Below are 24542 nucleotides of genomic sequence, written 5' to 3'. Positions count from 1 at the left end.
CGCCAGCGCTATTCCGCTAGATAATCTAGTCGAATGGTCAATAGCTGACAGCAAAATTGCAGCGGTTTCAAATCTATTAGGACATCGGCAGTTCACGGTATTCAATAGCAACGATTTGCTTGTCCAAAGCGGCTGTAAAATTGCATTGTCTGGGTAATATATTGCTTATATTTGATTATCACATTTCTAGGCCTTTCACAGGCTTTTATGAGTAGGTAATAAGTATTTATGGTTGTTTCTATGACGTTAATGTTGAGTTCATGAAGTCATACATACTTCCAAATTTTGTGTAGTTGCAACATTTATCCTTAACACATAGACTTACCCCATGGGTTCGCACATGTTTCCTCTATATCTGGAGGTATGGATCATCTACCACGTTGCATACACCAATACTTTTCAAATTTACTCATACCTACGTCTACCATAGCGTTGTGTAATATAACATATATCTATTAATTCAAGGAAAACCACAGAGAAAAGGTTACCACAGGTGCCTTCAGCGCGTCGTGTAGGGCACCAAACGATGTAGTCACGAATTAGAAAAGATGTAGTCTACATCTGCTTATGGGGTTCCTATCGTGAAGTGAAATTCCTTTGATAAATAGGTACAAGTCGCGATCAGTCAGACCACCCGCGTGGAGAATTACCTATCACCATTTGTCGCTCGGAGGCTGGGTTTTCTAATATTGGTTGTGGAAGTACAGTTGCTTGCTAAGTTGCGATCGATAGTTCATTAATGAAGATTGGTTAAGGTTCAATGGAGAAATTATAGTCCCGTAGTAATTCTATTCCATTCCCACTATTCTATCACGGTTTACATTATAATATTATTAATATGTTTTCTTTTAAAATATAACTACTATTATAATAATGCTTCTGTGGTTCAGTGGTTGAGCGTTGGGCTCATGACCCGGAGGTCCCGGGTTCGAATCCCGGTGGGGACATATCGCAAAAATCACTCTGTGATCCCTAGTTCGGTTAGGACATTACAGACTGATCACCTGATTATTCGAAAGTAAGATGGTCCGTGCTTCGGAAGGCACGTTAAGCCGTTGGTCCCGGTTACTACTTACTTACTGATGTAAGTGAGTAATCGTTACATGAGCCATGAGCCTTTGGCAGCTCAATAATAACGCTGACACCAAGGTTTATAAGGTTGGTAATTCACCTCACAAGTACTCACAACCCACACGATAGAAGAGAAGATAATGACCATTCTGTTATGGTACCTATGTGGTTTGTGTCTTCGTCTGCCTATTACTTATTTGAATTTTGAATTTGTCTACGTATTTGTATTATATGTACTACAGCATGACAAAGTCCTAACATGCAGCACACTTGCAGAAACCTACTACAGAGCGATAAAGCGATAATAATTTATAATAATTAATTAAGTACTTACATAAATTATGTCTCCCCCGCTGTTGTTTGTCTCAGAGTGCCACAACAATCTACATAATAACACTTGCTCGTGTATCGATCGATTCGAGAAAGTATTTCAACCGCTTAACATCACAGGTTGCCAGTTTCAGTGGTCATTAATCACAGTATAACTCTCTTACATAAACTTGCGCTTTCAATCGCTACCTATTATATTGCTGTAGCCACAGACACAAGTCAGCGAAAAAAATCCAGTTACAGAAATCCGAATCATCTATTCAACGCAATTATCATAGAGATAAACTTGTAGCAGCTCAATTTTACATTCTTTGAATTTACAATTTTTTTTGAATTGAATTGATTGACTTCGATGACTTTGAATTGAAATTACGAAAAACTGCAACAGCTACACACCTTTTAAATCAATGTAGGTTCTTACACATTACAAGTTTTTTATTTATTTTACAAAATTACAACTATAAGTTACCATACAGAAACATGTCAAAGAACATATTTAATACCAGGCTACATTTTACATGAATATCTATTCCTGTCTTCTTTATTTTATATATTTGCATTTTTTATTTAGTAATTCCATCGCGAGAATATAATAATTATAAAAATTATTTCCACAAAAAAAGCAATTTCGCAGCATTGTGAGATTACAAAGTATTCAAATTCAAAAATATCTTTATTCAATAGGTAACATAGTTACACTTTGAATCGTCAATTTTACATAACGAACGTCTCATCCGCCTAAAACTACTGCAGCTTCTCACAACCTGTATAGCCGGGGAAAAGAAGCTGCAAGAAAAACCTCGGCACATGGCCCTAGACGTTCTTTAAAAAAATAAAAATAAACATAAAATATTGGTATACAATATATTAAATAGGCAGGTTACAAATAAATGGTTCAGCTGATGTAGCCTGCCTGTGATGTAGGTGACAGTTACTGTCTTAGTGTTACGATAATTAAAATGTGTAAGTATACCATTTTAGATATGCTTGGCACTTTATTTAGTGCCACAACAATATATTATCTACATAATATGTCAACCTATCTCAACCTGCTTGTACTAACTCGAGAAAGTACCTATTTGCTTTCAATCGTTTAACATCAGAGGACGCCGCGCTCAAAGATTATCAATCAAAGCTGCTTTAATATTCGCATAATGTTGTTGTGAATGTATAATTAATTGTTGCAAAATACTCGTGTAAAATAAAGACAAGTTCTCGAGATTATCTACTCGGTCATACGCCTGATTAACAAATTATAGATTATAAAAATATTAAATAAAATATTACTTAGGTACCCACATGAAAAATTATTTGATGAGCTTTTTTAACTTTTTCTTTTGAATTTTGAATTCATTTTCATCTACTCATGTGGGATATAAAATTAAAAGGGATATTTTATTCATCTTCACTCCTTTTATTTTCTCCTTTTTTACAAAAATCAAATGCTCCTTTATACTCCTACCCCAATAATCATAGACATTTTTTTTTTGTTTTGGTTTTCCCCGAAGGGTAAGGCAAAGGGAACTATGCCCATACAGCCATGTCTTACGTATTTTTTTCTTGATGATTAATGAAATGATGAAAGGTGATGATGATGAAACCTAAGCCCCCACCCGCGGAGTAGACTCCTACTCCGAACCCCAAACGAATTAACTCAAAAGTCCGCATAAACTTTCGAGTCATGAAGCGGCTTCTTGGCACGAAGCGAAAATAGGCAGATACACTTTGTTCATTGAATACTCCGATATAATAACACTCGAATGTCTTCCGACTAACTTAATGCGATCATTAACCACAAAACACCACTTCGTATTAATTATTTAGATTATTCAATGAAGAAAGCAACTGTCCCGTTCCCGTTTCCCGCCAAAAAGCCTAATCATAGACAAGCCTTTTTAAATTCATACCATAAACAACCAAATGCCCATTTGATATCCTTCCATAGGCTTCTCTTCTTTTGCTTTCTTATCAATGTTACTCACTTTCCTATATACGACACCGAACAAAACATTGGACCTAAATTAAAAGACTGCTTGGAACTAATTCTTAGCGTAGAACTTGGCCGCTCACACTAACAACACATTTGCCGTTTTGCTAAAGTTAATAATGCTTACAAATGTGAATGTATAATTAATTGTTGCGAATCGAAGTTCGAATATTGCGATTTGATTGATATTGACGAGTGTTCTGTGCTTTTTGCTTCGTATAGGCCTAGAAATTACGATTACTTTCACTGATGGATGATTTCTCACCGATTGATCGTCTCGTCTGGCTAGTGCTGTGGGCGCGTTCATAAAAAATATAATTCATTTCCTTGTAGTAATTGGTGAACATAAACTTGTACGGGTACATTTATTCATAAACATTATAGCTATCATTTATATATGTAATGTACTGATATTGCTCGTCTACTATGGGATTCAAGTTTTGACTCTGATTGCTAGTTTGGTGCGATGACGAGAATTGCTTCGTACAAAAGGGTGTGCTGATAAATTATATTTTAATTTAGCAGAGCAATTGGCTAAAAAATTTAAATAATATATACAAATTAAAATAATTGCAGGATTTAATGTTCTGTAATTATTTTGTATGCATGTTGGTCCAAGTATTTTAATTTCACAGTAACGTTTCCTTACCTTTTATATTCCGTAACTTACTACACTATATGACTATCGTATCGTGAGCAGAAACAATAATAGATAAACGCGTGACATGTGGGAATAGGTCACTAGTTACTGTACTAGTTTGATAATGTATTTTCAGGTGTATATGAGTATAATAATTTGCGTAGGTTGGTATAGTCGTATTGCCAAATTGTCTGCGGCCAGTAACTGGGTTACGTATATCGTGATCCGAACATTATCTGCGCGGTGATCTGATGTCGTCGATTATATCGCACGACCACGGTACGGACTACAGTCCGGCTATAGTCACGGTACAACGGATATGTGCTATGAACAGGTAGATATGTATATTAAGGTTTTATTATATATGTATCATCATCATCAGCCGCATGACGCCCACTGCTGGGCATAGGCCTCCCCCAAGGATCTCCACGACGATCGGATTATATATGTATATTTTAATTATATTCAATAGACTACTAAATTGTAAGTTCGCTCGTGTTGTATGTGTAAGTAGAAATGTAGAGTATAGGTACGCTACAAATTTGCTCTCGACAAAAAGAAGAAAAATATCTTATAAAATAAAAAAAATATATTTCGTTTTCATAGTCGATTTAGTTAAAAGATTATTGACATCTGTAATTCAACGAATCACTACTGTATTTGACCTACAGCGTAAGTTGCGAATTTTCTTTGATGAGTAATTTTCTATCAATTGTCTGTTAACATTCAGATCTTGATCGGTCTAAATACCTAAGGTCATTGTCCGGATGTCTTTATCTGATTGATTTCTCCGCATAGTCCTTTTTTGCAATTGGGAAATGACCCTGTTATAGTATTTCATATGTCTACACAAGATACAGAGAGAGAAAGTGCTACATGCGATCTTGTTACACTACCATAATTTTACTATTTACACTATTTGAGGTCATAATTTTATTTGCAAAGGGAATCGTTTTAACAATCGTATTCTACGTTCATAAAATTACACTTTATATTTCATTTAAAAAAGCAGATTAAAATAAATTCTTATACTTTAAAAAAATTGTACATGCAGCCATGCTAAAAATGGGAATTAACATTTTAACTATTTTTATTGCGAATAATTCAAAAAATCTCATCGGAACATTACATAAAATATTTTCACAATTCCGCTGCTGTAACATTTTATATGAGATATGTTAACTGGACCTCTTATTGGGTGCATAAGTGGGTATTTATAGAATCAATTAGCGGTACTGTGGCGGTCCAAACCAGAGCGTTCACTTTTCCAATATGATGCAACATGTGTCAGTGTTGGGGCTACTTATAGTTAAGGCCTGGCGTGTATTGGAGCGAAGCTTGAATGTGGAGTACAAAAAGGTATAGCTTGACAGTAGATCTCTCGCAGAATTGGTCGGCTGAAATAGGTTAGTAAAGTAAAAATACGTGTAAATAAAGCACGGACTTTGACGGAACTGACGATGTCATGTGATGACGTGATATTCGTTACTTAACAGAGTTTTGATTATAACACGCATATGTGCTGTCATGAGCAATATCATGTACCCAGTTTAGAACCCTGTCGCACTATCATATTTGACACTTAATGAGACTTACGGTTTAATTTGCAAAAAATTAATGTGACATGGTTTCAAAGTGTATACATATTAGTACTCGTGACCGTACACGCAACCCTCACACAAACTCTACAAACAGGGACGTGGAACAAAATTTACTACGCTGCCGCCTTAATGCGGGTTGACAAATATGCAGGAGCCAAACAATACTTAGAAGAAATAATCCTATAGCAAGAAAAACACTATCGCTTATATTTCTCAATGGAGGTGGGTTCAATATCTTAAGTAGAAGCTGCTCCATTTCACATGAGCGGACGTTAAAGTGATAAATGCCGTGCGCACGAGCAAGCAACGAAGCCTATCGCCTCCAATTTTCTTATATAATGTTCCAGCTGCACCGAATAATGTAACAAAACTTTTAATAACGATTTTATGCACTGAGGAAGGCAAAACGACTGTATTTTATTACCTGGATGTAATAAAATAATCTTGTAATTGAATAGGTTATAACAAAGTTATTTGCATTCAAATAAACGTTGAGAATATTATAATGATTATTACTTACATATAACCTTAGTCTCATTGCCTATTGCATATTGCAATAGTATTTCATTCAACACAAAATAACTACGATGCCTAAGTATACTATACTAAGTATAAAACACTTTCTCTCTATAAACTTTTAGGTTTATCATAAGGTATATTGTTTCGTTGCTGTGAAAGTTTACACAAACATTTTATTTAATCTTTACGCAATTTCACGTAAAATTTCACAATTTAATATAGATACAGTTATAGACAGGTCGTAAAGCAATTTCGATCATAAAATCATATACACTGACCTACATGGAAACTAGAACTCATCGCCTTCGGACGTGTCTAGATAATACCGACTAATTTCTAGCCTGTAATCTAGCGAATTGCTTATTTACTCGGACCTCTCATCAACTCTGTTATGGTTATAATTAATCTACTATCAACGGCGATAGGTATAAATCTTGTAACACAGTTTACTTTTTGTGTAAAAAGTCGCCTCTACCACTTGTCACGACCGTCACCTTGCGCACAACACGAAGTATACATTCATCGTCCAATGACGCGTAATTGAGGACGCTGGTACTAGAAGTGAATGTACATAGAGTAATGGATATGTAAGTGGACGCTTTCACGGTTCACTGAATGGGTTTTGGTGTTGTAATTCTGTCTGCCGGCAGTCTAGTCGGCGAAGTCAATGGCAGGCCTACTTTCGCAGACGAATTCGCGTCATGTAATTTTTTTGGCCGTTACTATAACTGGACAAAGCATTGGTGATTACAGACAACGGACAGTTCATTTATTTTCGTACTTCGTGAACTATATTCGTCCAATAATAAGGCTCAGCTTAACTCTATTGTGTTACACAAATAAATGGTTTGTTACTTTACTTGCAGGTCTATTAGTTGTTCTAGTTTTGAATAAATGGTACTTAATTCTAATTTTAAGATATATTTTACAAATAGGCTTTAATATTAATCGAATTCTATTTAATTTTTTTTGGTAGCTGATATATTTCTACAGAGATAAGAGCTATCGCTACCTCAGACTATTTTAAATATCTTATTTATGTACGTATGAAGGTAACTTTACCTATTTTAATTATGGAATCTAATAATCTGTCCTTTCTAAGTGGTTTTCTGTTAGTAAGTCGGCTTATTATACGGAAATGGTGTTAGCGTCTTTAAAATCCAGTCTATCCAGTAAGTACTTAATAAGGTGTATTGCAAAAATAGTACCTAATCTGGTTAGAGTGGTGTCACTGGATCATGTTATGGTATCGATCGGTCTGTCCGCCCACCCATGGAGTAAACACATAAACTTAATGTTGTTTTCCCACTACTTGCCCCTACCCTCATTTCAATCCAAGGACTGTTTGACACGAGAATCGTTCTGTTTTTGTAGCAAACGCATCTAATTATAGAACCTTATCATTATGTGGAATCATCACATTGACTATTTTACTTTTTGTCTGTCAAACTATTTGTGTGCATCGTCAAGTAACAAAAGGTGCATAGTCACTCTATCTTATTAAGTATTTATTTATTTTAGTTTTCCATCCATCCTGTCATTATATTCAATTACTTGTGTAGTTGGATGATAACTCTTCATCATAGTTTTAATTTTAGTAAACGAAACATAATCTTAACTATTTTCGAAATTCGTAATTTGGAACCTAACAGAAATTTCAGTATCAATTAAGTAGGTATATCTAAGCATGCTTCACAAATGCCTTTGAAACCGAAAACATTAACCATAGATTTACATATTATACATCAACGTTTGAAACATGATGTTGTTTATGTGATATTTTTCCACTTGAACAACTTCCGCAGTTCGAATATCTTTTCGTCCATAATATTCTTAGTAACTCGCATTTGTCTTCGTGATTTACACTCTCACGAGTTTTCTCTCACGCCGCTGCATTCGGAAATTATTTTTCTTCTTTTATTCAATGGTACTTTCACGTGCGATTATTTATTTCACTCAGTAACATAGACTCATGTGTTTCGTTAAAATATCTTCCTAAACCTATACATTAGGAGAAGCGTGATGTTGTATGTCCCATACCCTATTCAGTATAAACAGCTGGTGTAGTATTAAGCCGTATGCACATAGCTTTAACATTTACATTATCAGTTCGGCGAGATAATTGCGAGTTGCTTACCTACTTATTCTATGACATAAAAATACTGCGCTGATATTAAAAATTTTATAGCCAGAAATAATTGGTAGTCCGGCGCGCATACGCCTTTTTAGGGGCAATAACTCTACCGATCTATCTCTAGTGAATTGCCGTCAGGATATTTTAGAAATCGCATACTTAATTAATATAAGTGTCATTATCTTTTTATGTTGGAAACGCAATCATCATCATCATCATCATCATTCATCGCAGATGAATCATCATCTGATTACTGCACGCGCTAGTGAAATTAAAACTGAATATACAACAGTCTTTAAGGTCCAAGTTCATTTAAGAAAGGTTACATTTAAAGTAGCTGCTGCAAATGCAAGTAGTGTTAAAGTTGAAGTTTACGACATGAGCAATCTAAACGATGATTTCATTGGTGCTTATGAGCATGCTAATGATAAACTGGTAGCAGACGATACACCACTATCTGTAATCGTTACTTTTATGATTGCTGCAGGGTGTGTATAAATTCGTATTGTATCTTATTTATTTGCACAAAGTATCAGAAACGTTAGATCTTCCTATTAGAGCGTTAGTATTAGGTACGTATGTCAGCAATTGTACCATCTACTTCCAACAAATTGCAGTGAAGCAGCGTCCCCTTCAGTTGAATGAGAGGAGGCATGTTCCCAGCAGTGCGACATATATAGGCTGTTTATATAATTCTACTACTCTGTCCACATGGACTATAAGTTCTTGAACTTCTCTTCTTCTATCGTGTGGGTTGCGAGGTGGATTACCAACCACATCACCTGGTGTCAGGGTTAGTTCTAGAACTGAAAAGATAATTTGTTGATGCTAGGATTCCCTGTACAGTCAGTGGCAGACGCGCTATTTATTGCGCGCCTGTCTGTCTGTGTCTGTGGTGTCCGGAAGTAATAAATGTTTCTATCTTTCTTTCTTTCTTTCTATTAGCGAAAAAGTACCTAATGATGCATCTACCTACTCTTACAATTTACTACTTCAGAAATTAAACTACACAAGATTCAGACATCCTTTTCACCGTTATCCATTTCACGCAGTATCATGTCTAGCGTCTAAGATGTAGGTAAGGATGCGCCAGAGGATGCTGTTACCAATAAACTAGCGTTACGGCGTGACCGCACGTGTCTTCCTGCAGTGTAATTGTGTCCTGCCTGCAAGGTTGCCGCTAACTGTATCAATGCGAAGATTGCCGTTGAAATACGGGTGCTTGTTGGAGCGTCGGCAGATACGAAATTCAAATTCAAAAGTTGTTTATTATCAATGTAGGATCATTTGAGAATACCTTTAGTTATTTCCAAATCCACTCTACTTGAAGTTTTTTTACTACAGCACAGCAGTTTTGTACACACATTAAAAAGGTCGTCAAATAAATGTCTCTTTATAATATTTGGTCTGACTGTGCTGTCGGTATCATGGGTCCGGGGCGAGACGGAGGTCCGTCTAATTTGGGCGCGTAGTATGAAGATTGATTGCGCCCACCCTCAGATTATTTTGTCTACAACAAACACTCGCCAACGATGCCGATGCACCAGGACGTCTTTAATTGGTTGGATGCCAATTTCGAAGGAGAATTTGGGGTCACGTCTGCAATGTAAAGGTTTTTGCCGCCGTTTTGGAGCATTGATTGAGGATAGGGGACAATCCGGTATTGGAATGTCTGGATTAGTGCGGGGGGGACCAACTAAGGTGTTCGTATTCGCCGTTCCTTTGTACGTACAGTTTCGGGACAATTTGAGGTCAGGAACATTAACAGATTATGTGAGTTTGAGTCATAAGAAATTTTCGGGTATTGATTCCATATTGATTGTTTTGATTTTTATTTAAACTTGACTTACAGTATTTAACTAACCATGCAAAGAGTGGATCCAAGTAGCTCGTTTTCAAATTGGGCGCTTTTTATACATGAAAAGTACGAAACCCTATAATGAATTCTAAAGCTCTTCCAATGTCGTGATTAAGCATCGTAACCGTTGTCAGTTCTACTTATACGATGTTATAATGCAACTCTTTGTCATTGGATTGTTGCTTTGATACAAACCATTGTGACGTACTCGTGTATTTCCTACATACAAAACAACGTAAATAAGGCTATACTACGGAACCGTGCTATCTTTTTACGAAGAGAAGTTTTTCACGAGTAGCATAAAATCAAATACCTACAGCAAATGGAATTATAATTTCCTTGTCCACTTATAGATACTTCTACTGCTAGAGGAATACGTAAATGAAAAGTAATAGGTAACCTTAATGATCTTATGGATACTTACTTACAATAATTTATGATTATAGTTTTTAGTCTATAAACTTTCTAAATGCATCAAAATCAACACGATCGATTTTGCTCACAGATAAGAAATTATTTAATTAAATTAACATTATTGTAGCGAAAGCTATAATTAAAGTCAATGGTACGTCGATGCACGGACTTTCCTACATGTCTACGCTTTCAGTAGTCATGTAACTCTTGCTTGTCTCGCGACAAGATATATCGCTCTTGTCAATACAGAATTGCATTTTCAATTAAATATCTACGTGAGGTTTCGTTTACCGATTCAAAGAGATATCGGCAGATCTTAACGCGTGCCTGAAATTATTCGAGTGTAACTGTGACTTAGAATGGTTGCGAAGGTTGGTGTGATAGATAAAGCGATGTTCTGCGCCGATGCAGAGTATTGATGTTAGGGTTTCATTACACAATAGAATACATTACATTTTTACATTTTGATGATGGTGATTTTAAGTTCCCAATAAGTAAGGGATTTTAAAATATCTCTATCGTACATTTTTATGCCCATAAAATACTTTATACCCGAATGATTGATGTGACTTTATAAACTTATGATAATAAGTATAGGTAGAGTTTAAAATCGTATGAATTTACAACACGTCAATATTATTATTCTAGGTTCATAATTCTAGGTTTTATAATTCTACTTTTAAATGTTTACGACAGAAAGCTAAATTACGACACTTTGCCTATACCGTACAGAGTTGTGAAACAACCTCGTTGACTAGTATGATTATGTCTTCAGTATGTAAACTTCACAAACGAAAGGTGAAGACAGGTGTGATGAATAAAACGAGTTATGAATATAGAAAGACAAATTGAAGCTAGTAGTAGTACAAGGTGCGGTGTTGCGCCCACGACAACCAGAGCAATCCGTTTATTCTCCTAACGAACCGAGAATAAGTGTCCGCGTAAGGATTGACGGGGCCACGATTCTGCACGGTTTATTACGTGCTTGCGATTATCTATGGAAGCCTGGTACTCTAACAACCAATACGAAGCCCGAACATGGCTCCAGAAGCTTTAATGATACTATATAGGCTTGTATTTCTTAGGTAAATGCAGTTCTTGCTGAGTCACTCTCCGCAGTTCACCTTCTTGTGGGATAGGAAGGTGATAAGTTCCAAGAATAAGTGCAAAGATCAATAAACAATATCGCAATACTGCCGAAGTTTTAAATTAAATTATTTACTTAATCAGTTTATTTCAAATTATTATCTACTGTTGACCTTCCTCTGTCACGAATGATAACAGTGAAACAAAAAGTGCACCTCGACAGAAAATTTTGGATAACATTGTTAATAATTTCTGTCCTTTTTCTTGCAGCTTCGTAAATAGGTACCCAATTACATCGTATAGACATCGCTGTCGATCAAAATCACTTGCATAATAATTAAGAGAAGCATAGAGTTTGTGATGATTTTGGATGAAGTGTGTCAAAATAATCTGTCTTTAATTAGTGCAACATTGAGAAAGTATTGCACTATAACAGAATTGAATCCAGGGCCGTCGTGTGCGAAGGCTCGCGCCTACGACCGACCGGCGACTGGTTTACGACTTATGGCATTTGTTGTCGCCGACATCCGTTGATTTACAGTCGACGTATCCCATATCATTTCCCGTTAAAGGGTACGTCCGTGAATATTTAGTAGTGTTATATTCCCTTTAGATGCAACGGGTTCTATCCAATCACGTTCAGTGGGTGTGGGACTCTTCAAGCCGCGAAATGATCATGAAGCAATGGTGTTTCTAATTGAAATATTGGGCGTGGGCCGTTATGTCTCTTCGCTAGAATTCAATTTAAAACCAATTTCAAGAACTTGAGAAACTAAAGTTAATAACTACACTGAAGAACATTAAATAAGTTGCGGGAAAGGATTGAGGTGTTTTCCTACACACCATATAATCATTGAAATCATAAAAATCATTCATACAAAATAATATTCATTCAATCATTCATTTTAGGATCATTGAATATTATTATAGTGTTTGATACAATTTGTTTTTGCCATAGGAATATTACATCTTTATCAGGAAATGATTAAGTTATAAAAATATGTCTCCGTCTATATATTGAAAAAAGCTAAATGGATGAGGTTAATATCACATAAAACGACATTGGCTGATTAGATGTGACATGAAATGAGCTTGTTTGGCTTAAGGCTGCCTCGGTGGCTTCAGAAGTAATAGGCTTAGAAAGCTGTCCACGACAGATGATGTTCACGTTTAATTGGATAGAGTCACCTGTTGCTGGTAAGCCACGGCGAGATTAATTGCTTGGATGCTTTCTCCGGTGGTTTTGTTATTGTCACAAAATGTGTGTGTTTCTGATGGACATTTCGAATATTGTCAAGGTTGAATGTTCCTTGTTATATTGTGTCAAGAGAAGTGCCCTTTTTTAGCCTTCTCTTTTTTGCTTCTCCAGAAGTAACCACATTTATGTCATTCTTTTTGGCATTTAAAAAATGATACCCCACTTGTTTTTACCATAAGTTACCGCATTCGTAAGGGAAAGTTGTTGACATTTGGCTGTGTGGTGCGCGATGATATCAATGTCTGTAATCGGATTTATTTCTTTCATTAACATTTTATGCGTGTTGCCGTGACGAGGGTCGAAGATTTACTGTAATGTGATTACCACTTCATTCATTTGATAATTACCTACTCTAGGGAATATAGTTGATATGGTGGGAGGGGTGAAGGGACTCTGTCAGATAGCAGACTGTTACTAAAAGGATAATTTAGTAGAGGTGGCAGAGTGAACGCAATAATATTGAGTAATTCATTAAGTAGGTTAGGATTAGATCAAGGATTTGCATATTAATTTTGTACCTCCGTACTCGCAATACTTGTAATTTGCCTTATAGATAGCGTTCTATTACACTGACACAAGTCCTCATAAAGTCATAGGTTTCATTTTATATTCCTTAAAAATAAACTTTTTTATTGAATAAACGCAATAAGGCTAAAACTAAGCCAGTGGGTTTGGCATATACATATGTTAGTATAAAAGTAGAAGGTCAAAAAATGTGTTCGAATTCTAGCTAAAGCGGCCAGATTATAATAATTACTGTGATTGGAGAACATCCTATAATTATCGTGGCCGGTCAGTGACCTGCTCTAGTCCGGTCCAGTCTAGGCTACGAAACAAGGATTCACTCCAATAATTGGTATAATTTCAGCAAATTGTAGTGTCATATAGCTAATTGCAGGCCTATTATGACACGCTTGGTATCCGGTACAGTCGATACAAATGATTTCTTCACTGAACTTTTTTTGTAAACACTAGATAATCAAGGAAGCAATTAATGTCTTTACAAGTAGTGTGAGTGTTTTACCTAAGTAATACCCATGGCATCGTGTAACTCAGTTTCTATCTTGATGGATAAAATGTATATCCTGTAATTGGCTAATATGGACAACTTTCGTTAATTTATTATAACTTTAGCCAATCACATGATAGGAGTTCTCTCTGTTAAGATAAAAACAATTTAGTTACGACCTTATGTTTTTGCTTCTATGTGTTGCCAATATACAGTTTTAAATCAGAATATTAACAAGTCTGAAATCGATGCAAAACAAAAATCCGTTCATAATTCACAATCCTCGAGTCGATAGAAATATGCAGTGAACGAATAATATGTAGAAAGTGAATTAAAGGATATTTATGTATGTACTTATAATTGTATGAATAGGATCAGTTCAAAATAGGTGAAGCATTCTTACAAAACTAGAGGTAGAGTTTTTGAGTGTGGATGTACATGGGTAATTTCCGAAAGAGCTAATCCAACTTAAAAAATAATTCACCAATATAGTGGATATTCTTGTGTAGACATAAGGATATTATATTTAACACAAATTCCACGCGGACGAAGGCGAGGATACAGCTAATAGGTATAAAATATTTTCTTTAGTACATTTTGTGGCGATGATACGGTGGAGTGTAGCGTTTGTTCAACTCTGTTCTAACTAACATAATACTCATTGTGAGGTAACGCAACAGCGCGTCAGTTTGTACAAAACGTTAGGAGTTGTAGTTTTAGAATGCACGGAGTACAATACCAAAATAGCAAACATGTGAGACTTTTTCCAACTTTGAATTCAAATGCCAGTGGTACTCTTGTATTTTCTAAAAATATGCATAACTGTCAATTTACAACTTGTTTATTAAATAATTGAAGCTAGGTTAGGTTAAGTTATACATTATTAATTTGGAAAATCAACGTCCATACAGGAACAATTTTACAGTTGCAGAATCAAACAAAAAATAAGCAAAACCCCTTGCTTGAAGAGAGCAAGGACAATTACAAGATGACAGCATAAGTAGGTACACAGAATCGTTTCAACTAGAGATATTACTAATTAAAAAAAATATACAAAAAACTAAAGTATCATTCAATAAACATTTTTTTTAATGGAAGGTAATATAAGAAGACTCGGTAATATTCTTATATATGCTAATAATAACGAAGATATAACAACAAAAATACTATTGTTTGTTGAACCCTCTGACAATGAGTCTTGACGGGAAGCGAAATCAGCATAACCTTTAACTCGGAGTCCAATGACTTGTAATATTAAAATAAATATTTTATTTTTCTGTTTCGGCGGATGATAATGAATTAGTTTTAGTTTTATAGGTTACGTAAGTTGAATTTTAACGCCAAATAAAGGTTTATTCACTCATATAAGTAATATAATTATAGTTTATTTTCCAGACTACTGATCTTGTTTTGGTTTTAATCTTTACACGGTGGAATATTTCAACCGTAATTATTCTAATAGAACTAAGGTGTGTGTGTATCATTGTATAAGTATTCTGACTACATTTTTTGCTATGCTAGTAAAGTGATTCATTAGCTTCAAGTTGACTCAGGAAACCAAAATGCCAATTGTCAAAAAACCCCGTTTATCAATTTCTAGATAAGCATCACTTTGAAATAAAAAAACTTTGAAAAAACATAAAGAATTTTATGGTCAGTAACCATAGTGACATTGTGATGTATTGCTTATTAAAATAAGTAGGTATTAAAAGTAAAAATATTTCGATCCATTTTAAATTGTTGTAAACTTTTACGCAGGTCAAACAAATATTGACAATTCGGAGATATACATAAAAAATAAAAACCAGGAAAAGTGTATAAAATTTATTTAAAGTAATATTAGTACTATATATTTTTTTTACGTTTATATTGTTGGTGTTTTGTTTGAAGGCAGACGCCCTTATTTTAAAAGTATTTTTTTTTTGTTTTCAAATTCTGCGTCACAAGAGGGCTGATAATGTATTTTTTCCTAAATAATCCTCATAATCACAGAACTGACCGCCATTCCGATATCTACACCGATTCGGGTGACCGAGTTTTGTTAAAAGCTGTTTTCAGTCTGTGATAAGGACCACATTAAGATCCTAAAATGCAGTCCTAAAAGCATGCTCATTACTATAAAGATACTACCTAACATTTTTGTAACGGTAAAACTAGCTTGTATACAAATGTGGTAGATAGCGATTTGTATAGACGTAATTATTGTGAGAATTAGTGAAGGAACGGTTGCTAATAGCATGTTTTGGTAATCAGTAAAAGCAGTTCAAATATTTACGTAAATAATTACGTAGTATTGAAAATATAAAGTCATTCCTTCCTTCGCAGAATGGAATTACGCCACTAACCAAAAACTTTTAGATTGGTGTAGAATATTGCGTGCTTTCAGTGATATTTCCAAAAAAATATTTAACGAAGCATGAAAGGTTAGTGAACCTGCGCTTACATAATGCCACACCGCTATAGGACATGTGTGTGTGTATTACTAGACTTTGCATATGCACTAACAAATTTCACAGGTATAGACGAAGATAGAACATCCTAAACTTTTATGTCGATCCGAAGTTTTCAAAACAAATTGAAAGATTATTTTACTGATTCAGAATTATAGAGATAAGAAAATACACAGAGGACTAAAAGATTGAATTGTAAATTAACATTTATAATGACCGCACATAAAGATAAATTGAATATAGACAAGACAAAATATAGGAACGGAAAAGGCAATCAAGGCATCGGCACGTAAAAAGCCTGCAGTGTATGTTGATAGTGACGTATTTCGGAATAGTATATATATACCGAAATATTAATACGTACTTATTGAAAATCTCCATCACGCCATGAAATTAGAAACGTGTTTACGTAACATCGTGTTTTTTGCAATACCTGCTTTAATAATAGTACTCGTAAGTAAAAATATGAATTCAGCAACAAAATAAAATAATAGCTATAATACAAGCGACACTCGATATTATCTTGAAAGTATTTCTGATATAATTGTTATTTTTATGAAGAAATTAAAAAGTAACAAAATATGTTGTTACAATTACGTAGGTTATAGCACGTTTACACGTAAAATTCGTCTTTAAGTAGATTTTTATAAATATCTATTGCAGTAATTTACGGAACAAAGATAGATAATCATCACGCAACGTCTACCTTCGTCACGGTTAAAAAAAGTATACGTTCGGTAATAACACGACCAGTTGTGGCGCGATTGTCGTACGATGTTCGACCCGCAGCGTTTACCAACAAGCGACACAGTGTTTCATAGTTAAACTCGCCAATTTTATCAGTTTCCTTTTCGTAACTTTTGCTATAGTCAACCGTAATCAACTTAGCCTTGGTTACCTAATGACTTCCATTTGTGACAAAAACTTTGTGTGATTACCTTATTAGCTTCTGTCAAAAATTAGAACTGTGAAGGCTACGATTCTGAATTTGATGGAATTTTTGGTTTCTGTGTTGATTGGTGGTAATTAACAGAAATTTTATTACATGTATACAAAGGATTGTAATACTCAATATGTACTAATATTGATTGGTAATCCCTGTGTTATCCAGACATGAAGAGAGTATAGTTGTGTCTACTAGCTGAGCTCGTATTTGAGTATTGCATGCTGTGAGTGTCTACCGATGCCGGTGCGGCGTTTCGTTCGCCGTCAGTCCGCGGCGAACCACCGACTCGAGATCACGCCACTTCGTTCCAGTGAACTCGAATTGTGGCGTGTAACCTCACTAAAAGCCGGTCGTGCTCTCCAGGAGAAGTGACAGTGCGAGTGCTGGATTAAGTGTCCCAAAACGGACTCATTCTTTTTTAAAATAAATATTTCGAACTTCGAAGACGACTCGATCGATTAAAAAATATATATTTTAGACTGCACTATATCCTCGGTAAGTTGTTTTAGTTTTTATTTTAAATTATTATAACAGAAGGGTGCAAGGGATTGGGACTTTTTCAACGTGTAGTCTAAATTTTGGAACGAACATTATCGTACCGGAGATGTACCTAACAGCCCGTTAATAAGCTGTCAACTTTTGAATTAGCAAGTCATAGTTAATTAGTTATATGTATTGGGAAGCGGTTAGAAAGTTTTCAGCATATTTGTTTGGATGCTAGACCAAATTTTTGAATCATGGACTATGTAACAACATGTCATCTTAAAAATTTCGTTGTATTCCGGTAATCCTACAAATCATCTCTGATGTCATTGATAAGGAAAAACTAGTTTTCAAGGTTCGACGAGTTTTTAAATCCAAGTTTAATAATTTATCGTGCGGGTTAAATGTACTTTTTAATAGTTATTTGTTTTAGCTGTTTTGCGTGTATCCTACGGAACAGGTTTCGTTACCATATATGTACCTACAGGGAACCTCGCATAACGATTGCCTAGGCATCGATTTGTTTGCTTGAATTATACGCACATTCAGTTCTATAAAACAATCTATATTTTTCTGTTTACGCTATTCTTGACACGGATAGATATCATAATCAGTGTAATAGATCGATTCAGCAACAGATTAAATTCTTACAAAACGCAGTACTGGGAACTTACGTACATATATTGAACGTATGTAGGTAATTTTAAGAGTAAATTGCCGTAACTATCTCCAAGTAGCAAAATATCCATAAGTTCGTCAACATAAGTTTATTTAAACAGACAACTATCTTCAACCGTCACCCTCAACTAGAGCGGTTACTCAACTATTAGACTAGTTGGCACTCAAATTCTAGACAATTTCCCCTTTACATTTACTCTGTTTGTGATGTCCTTTTTAAAATTGTATTAATTCGGTATTCTTTTTATGTAAACTATAATATTTATGAGGTAGCTATATGAAACTAAGGTCTGTTTTTGTATTTTTTTTGTAATTAAGCCTACAAAAAATACATTTGGTTTTGGAATTGAATCACCCAATAGAGAGCGTCACAGCAAATGCAGCAAAGATTATTCATAGATTTTATCTTCCTATAAGATAGTAGTCATTATGACTAAGTACATGTAATTTTAGTAACTACGTGTATTTTTCGTTAGCTGATAATGAACCGTATTCTGAATCATTTTGATGCATTTTTTTTGTGTAGCAGATGCGTACTGTGTTTTTTATAGTAAGAAAGGTCAATTTGCCAAGTGTCAATATTCTATTGAACTTCAAATCTAACCGAATATTACACACATATATTCGGTTGGATTGGAAAGCTAAAGGTAGGTGCCAACCTACCTTCCTACTTGTATTAGCTTTGTCTGTACGTAAGTATATTTACATTTCGCTTTTTATCTTTTGTAAAAATATTATCTTACTCCAATACAAGCAGTGTTTGATATTATGTGGTAAATAAACTGAAGATGGATGATAATTTAAAGTTCTAGAAAATTGCGTGTATGGGTCGCTATTGTCCTGGTAGGTTTTACAGGCAAGACCTCTTTTTTTTCCTATATACCGTGCGTATGCGTATACAAGGCAAATCTATTCTAGAGATAGAGACGATATCGATAGATAAGAAAAAAAGGCCGGCACGCATCTTCGGCGACAATAAATTATGTAATATTGTACCTACATCGGAATCCATAACCCTAAACTAGAACAAACCGGATTGTTTTTGCCACAGACAGCGTGAGGGTTGCGTTTCAGTCTCGGCGCATCACGCCCGCCTATAAAGTAATAGTGGTGCGATTAATGCACGGTTCGGATTATATCGGAAGATGCGACCACCCCGGTGTTAAGGGGTTAAAGTTAATAAGAAAAAAGTACTTCTTTATTTTAGAGTGATTTGGATAGTTTTATACACTTAAAACGAAATAGTAATAATACATAGCCCCAGTATTCTGGTCCACTATTTCTCAACTCAATAGTCCAGTTCCCTTTGTTCCCATAATCTGCAATAGTCCTACACGAACCGGGGATTGTCTTTGGGTGCACTCCCATAGTGCATATAGGGATAATCGTGGTTGGTGTCACACCACATTTAGATTAAATTGTCTTAAAGCGCCTCTACGTGTTGGCTTCGGCCCCACGCACGCCTTCCAAAAGTCCGGTACTCCATAGGTCCGAGATATGGAAACGACATACTAATAATAATAAATAAAATGAAAAAAAAAGTCCTTCAGAATGAACGATAACTGTATTTACGCAACATCTTTAGGTATTATCAATGACTAAGAAAAATACGCTCATTATATCAATTTATCAGCTACCTTCTAGATATATTGATTATTCCTTCCAGTAGTACTTACTTACGTATTGAAGTTTATTTAAATAATATTAAGTGTTATAAATCGCTAGTGTATGTTAATAACATCTGTCAAGCAAAAACTCTTTGGAATATAACATTTAAAGGCCTGTTTTACAACTGGACAGAAGAACAAACAAACGTGTTTGGGTTGTTCTTCTTTTTTATCGACAATGATCTGTCCTTCGTTCTGCTTCTGATAAGTTATGTTTTAGAATTTTATTTCATGTTTTGATTGTCCAAAAATATAGTTATCTTATTATACTCAAAATACAAGCAAAATACTAATCGATTCCTCAATTAGTTATTAACGTAGCTTGATCGTTTTTCACAAAATTATGTGACAGAGTGGTAAATTGAAATGCTGTCTCCGATGAAAAGGGCCACTCTGTCACAATATTTTTTGGAATGCGCCTGCAAAGAAAAGTATGTTACACTAAATAGTCCTCTACAGACACATCTTTATATGATGTTTTAAAATATTTATTGCCGTTATAATTTTAAAGATGTTAAATCCGATAAATCGAGAAAATGTCTTTTTATTGTCGATAAAAAAGAAGAACGACCCGTTTACGATTATCAGATAAACCGCAATCCGGGAAGATTTCTAAGAATCTAATAAGATAAAAGGAAGCGTAAGTGCTTTTAGAAAATTATACCTAAAGGCGAGAAAATGGCCACGAACGACCTACAACACTTGCGGTAATTGCTAAGAAAACCTCGGACCATGAACCAACAGCACCTGTAAAGGACAAACCATTAAAATGTTTGGCAAAAAAGTGGAAGATGACGTGCGAACGACGAAACGATGACGAAAATGGTGGACAACATCAAAACGCGCCGCGCCGCGATAAATTGTGCAGTCGGAAATGTTAATGAAGAAAAAGATGAACGCCAACTTTTCACAAATGGCTATTCCAGGATAAAAATAGGGGTCAGAATACTGGACATAGTTTTTGAATTTGGAGTATGAAATAAGTATAGCTTATACTTTGTACAACAATGGTTTTCAATAGAATAATTAAGAGTTTATTTTTAGAAATATTTGTTAAAAATCGTGAATCTTTTATATTTACCCGTCTTTCAAGCACACGTAGATATATTTACACAAAAGATAAGCTCGGTAAACATAGCGATGCATTCTCATATTTGGAGAGCGTGTACAAGATTGATGGTGATATTATAAAGGCAAACCGTCACGAATCTTAGAACGAGAAGGATGTGATCGGACTTATCTCGTGATTTTTCATATTTTTTACATTAAACCTTTACAATTATTCAAAATTGTAAACTCATTTCCTTCTTAATGTATTTAAATACGACACGTTTTACTTGACATTTTGGGATTAATCAGTACGAGACTACAAACATTTATATGCCGTATAATTTTATCCACTGAGTGAAAGTCAGCTTTCACCCCCGCCAAAACATATTTAGTTCGCCAATCTGTATCAGCACTTGCGCGTGTGGTGGGCAAAAAATTGGTGTCATTAGGTCTTCTTTAGATGAATAATGCTAGGCAATACAGATGCGATTCAAAACCTAGTTTGTTGCGATAGACATTTGTCTAGCTGATCCGGTTTGCGTAATATCATGTCTAAGTTTAATGCTATTACTCTCTTTGAGATACTTAGACGTGAGTCTCATTGTGCTGTTTGTGTTACTGTAAATTACGCTAAATAACATAATTTATTTTTTACGCGAATTTGACAATGGCTCTGTAAAACTCACTAAAGTGGCGGCTTGACATCGGAGTAGTAAATTGTTTTACTCTTGGTGGCCTATAAACTGTATTACGATAACTAATTCATATGTCAACTTGAAATATAGTGATGCGCCGCGCGATTGAGCGTGAACAGTGTACTTATTGAGGCGCGTAAAATAGGCCATCATAGGTAAAGGTGTGGTCAACCCGTAAATGGGTCAGAGGCTATTATGTGATACAGAAGCTATTGTAATTGCAGCTATTGTGGTCCACGGCGACATTACCAAGTTAAATGAAACGTTCTAGTCGCATCTTGTTTGTGAACCATCAGTGTGACCATTGTTTGGTAATAACTACAAGATTGGTGATTTGTTTTCTCTGAATCTTCGTTTTCTCTGTCCTTGTTTATATTCTGTTACAATGCATCTGTGTTGCTGGTTGTGTGGGATTCTGTTGAAGTTAATTAATACGTACCTTAACTATATCTTACTGATTATTCTTAAGTGTACTTATACAAGTTATATGAATAGTAGGAGCATGAAGACAGCATCTTAATAATTATTATAACATTCGTCAACATAATTAAGTATCACGGCCATACCATAAATAAATAAATAAATATCGATAAGAGTATTTTAGTCTAACAATAGGATTTTACACTTAAAATTATTTTATATAGACAATTCAAAATATTGATAAGCTTGATTAACATAGAAGGCGAAGAATTTATGTTATTAATTGATTTAATAATTGGGCGAGTCTAAACAACGATAACCAATTTGTGGGTTAATGTGATAAGGAAAGTTGAATGATGATTGCTTGCTACTGGTTTAGTTCTGATGATTGCACGTTAATATTCCGTGTCAATGTTAGGATTTGGAACGAAGTATTTGGATCATATATCATTAACCTATGTCATCAGTGGCGGCCCTAGCAAAATATTTAGGTGGTGCGAGACTTCAAAGTATTTTCGATTAATTTACGGCTACCGATATTTACCTATTTAGATTTTTTTTAAATGTCGTTTACGGCCACCCGGTATGAGTTTTATGTGGCCGCAATCTAACCCGATGAAGTTTTAGTTTGCGGCCAGGGCAGGGTGAACACGGTGAGGAGCTCGGTGGCGCAGCGGTAAACGGGCTCGGTCTGCGATTGTTGAAGTTAAACAACTTTCGCAAAGGCCGGTCATAGGGTGGGTGACCTCAAAAAAAGAAAGTTTTCATCTCGAGCTCCTCCGTGCTTCGGAAGGTACGCTAAGCCGTTGGTCTCGGCTGCATTAGCAATCGTTAATAACCATCAATCCGCACTGGGCCCGCGTGATGGTTTAAGGCCTGATCTCCCAATCCATCCATAGGGAAGGCCCGTGCCCCAGCAGTGGGGCCGTTAATGGGCTGACGATGATGATGATGATAGGGTTGTCTTGGATGTCATTAGCTACTTGGCCGGACCGGTAAGCGTGGACTGTAGGGGTAAGAACAAATGCCAAACGTATGAAGATAACACGTAGCCACTGGGAGAAAGGAAATCTTACTGCATTTTAGTTATTTTTGATAAGCTAATTCACGCCCATTAGGAAAAGCATTCAAATGTCTTTGAAACAGAACCAACTGACAAATAACAATGGCAACTGATTTAAACCCATCCATTCAGGAGCTAACACTTCATCGTTAGTTTGGTAGATTCAAACATTCCCAGGGGCATACAATGTGTTCTTTGACACTGACGGTTCAGTGCACTCACAAAAAATATCGGACAAAGAGGAGCACACTTTAAGTAAAACCAGACGTTACTTTCCAAGCCAATACTTCACATACTCGACTAATATAGAATACTCGACTAATACAGAATAGCCGAGCTATTGACTTTCTTTTATTTATCACTTTTTATTGTCTACGTTTATCTGTATGGCATTTGGTAGGTATTTGTTGTACAATGAATTGCCTTCATGTGAAAAAAATAGATAATTACATACATAAAATTATTTTTGAAGTTGACATTTCGATTGACATTCATTCATTCATTCATTTCAGTTGACATTTTGATTTCGATTTTGTTTCCATTAAACACAAACTGTAGAATTAACCAAGTAATTTTTAATGTTATTTTTATCAAAACGTAATTAAGTATTGAATACTTAATAGATTGAAAACATCCTTAACATTTTGGTGGTAATAGTGAATATGTTACGTGTTACGTGCGCACAAATGGTAAAAGATAATAATGTGACGACTTTATAACTTGATAATGAAGAGCAAAGTCGATCTGTGAGCGTGTGACCGCGATTACGTGACTGTTTGTTTTCTTTCATATGTGGTTTATACGTCAATTTGTCTAACATTGATATTATTATTAAAAAATAATTTATTTATCTCCGCAATCGTAAATATATGCCTGCGGCAATAGAATACATCGTTTTATTACTTGGTGCTTCGGGGGATCTTCTCAAAATCTGTAATATATCGTGTAGTATTCTAGTATTAATATCAGTGTAAACAAGAATAAAAGATATGATTAATTCAATAATCTAAACATTGTCTAACCTCAAATTCCACCTACCATTTTCCTCTATAAGGGGTGAAGTAACTGTTACCTTCTCTAGTCAACCCAGTCCTGGCTGGCTATATATGGCTAAGACATGGCCTTCCGCATTGATTAAAATTCAAAATCCTGCGCAAGTGCGTGCAAAATGCAAGAGAAAAAG

At 35.2% G+C, this 24542-nt stretch overlaps 2 protein-coding genes and 1 non-coding gene across 3 annotated transcripts in view; all 3 read left to right on the top strand.

Annotated features, from left to right (window-relative positions):
• Positions 1-24542, top strand: part of LOC126373168 (probable hydroxyacid-oxoacid transhydrogenase, mitochondrial) — a 247904-nt gene that overhangs the window by 73452 nt on the left and 149910 nt on the right. The window lies entirely within an intron of this gene.
• Trnam-cau (transfer RNA methionine (anticodon CAU)) lies at positions 876-947 on the top strand. The gene has a single exon. It is a non-coding gene; the product is annotated as a tRNA-Met (tRNA).
• Positions 17545-24542, top strand: part of LOC126373141 (protein windpipe) — a 46651-nt gene continuing 39653 nt past the window's right edge. Inside the window, exon 1 of the mRNA XM_050019169.1 lies at positions 17545-17798. The gene's annotated coding sequence lies outside the window, so the exon portion shown is untranslated. The remainder of the gene's footprint in view (positions 17799-24542) is intronic.

The sequence above is a fragment of the Pectinophora gossypiella genome, chromosome 2 (genome assembly GCF_024362695.1).
Source record: "Pectinophora gossypiella chromosome 2, ilPecGoss1.1, whole genome shotgun sequence".
Lineage (NCBI taxonomy): Eukaryota > Metazoa > Arthropoda > Insecta > Lepidoptera > Gelechiidae > Pectinophora > Pectinophora gossypiella.
This window is presented reverse-complemented; position numbering and strand designations above follow the sequence as displayed.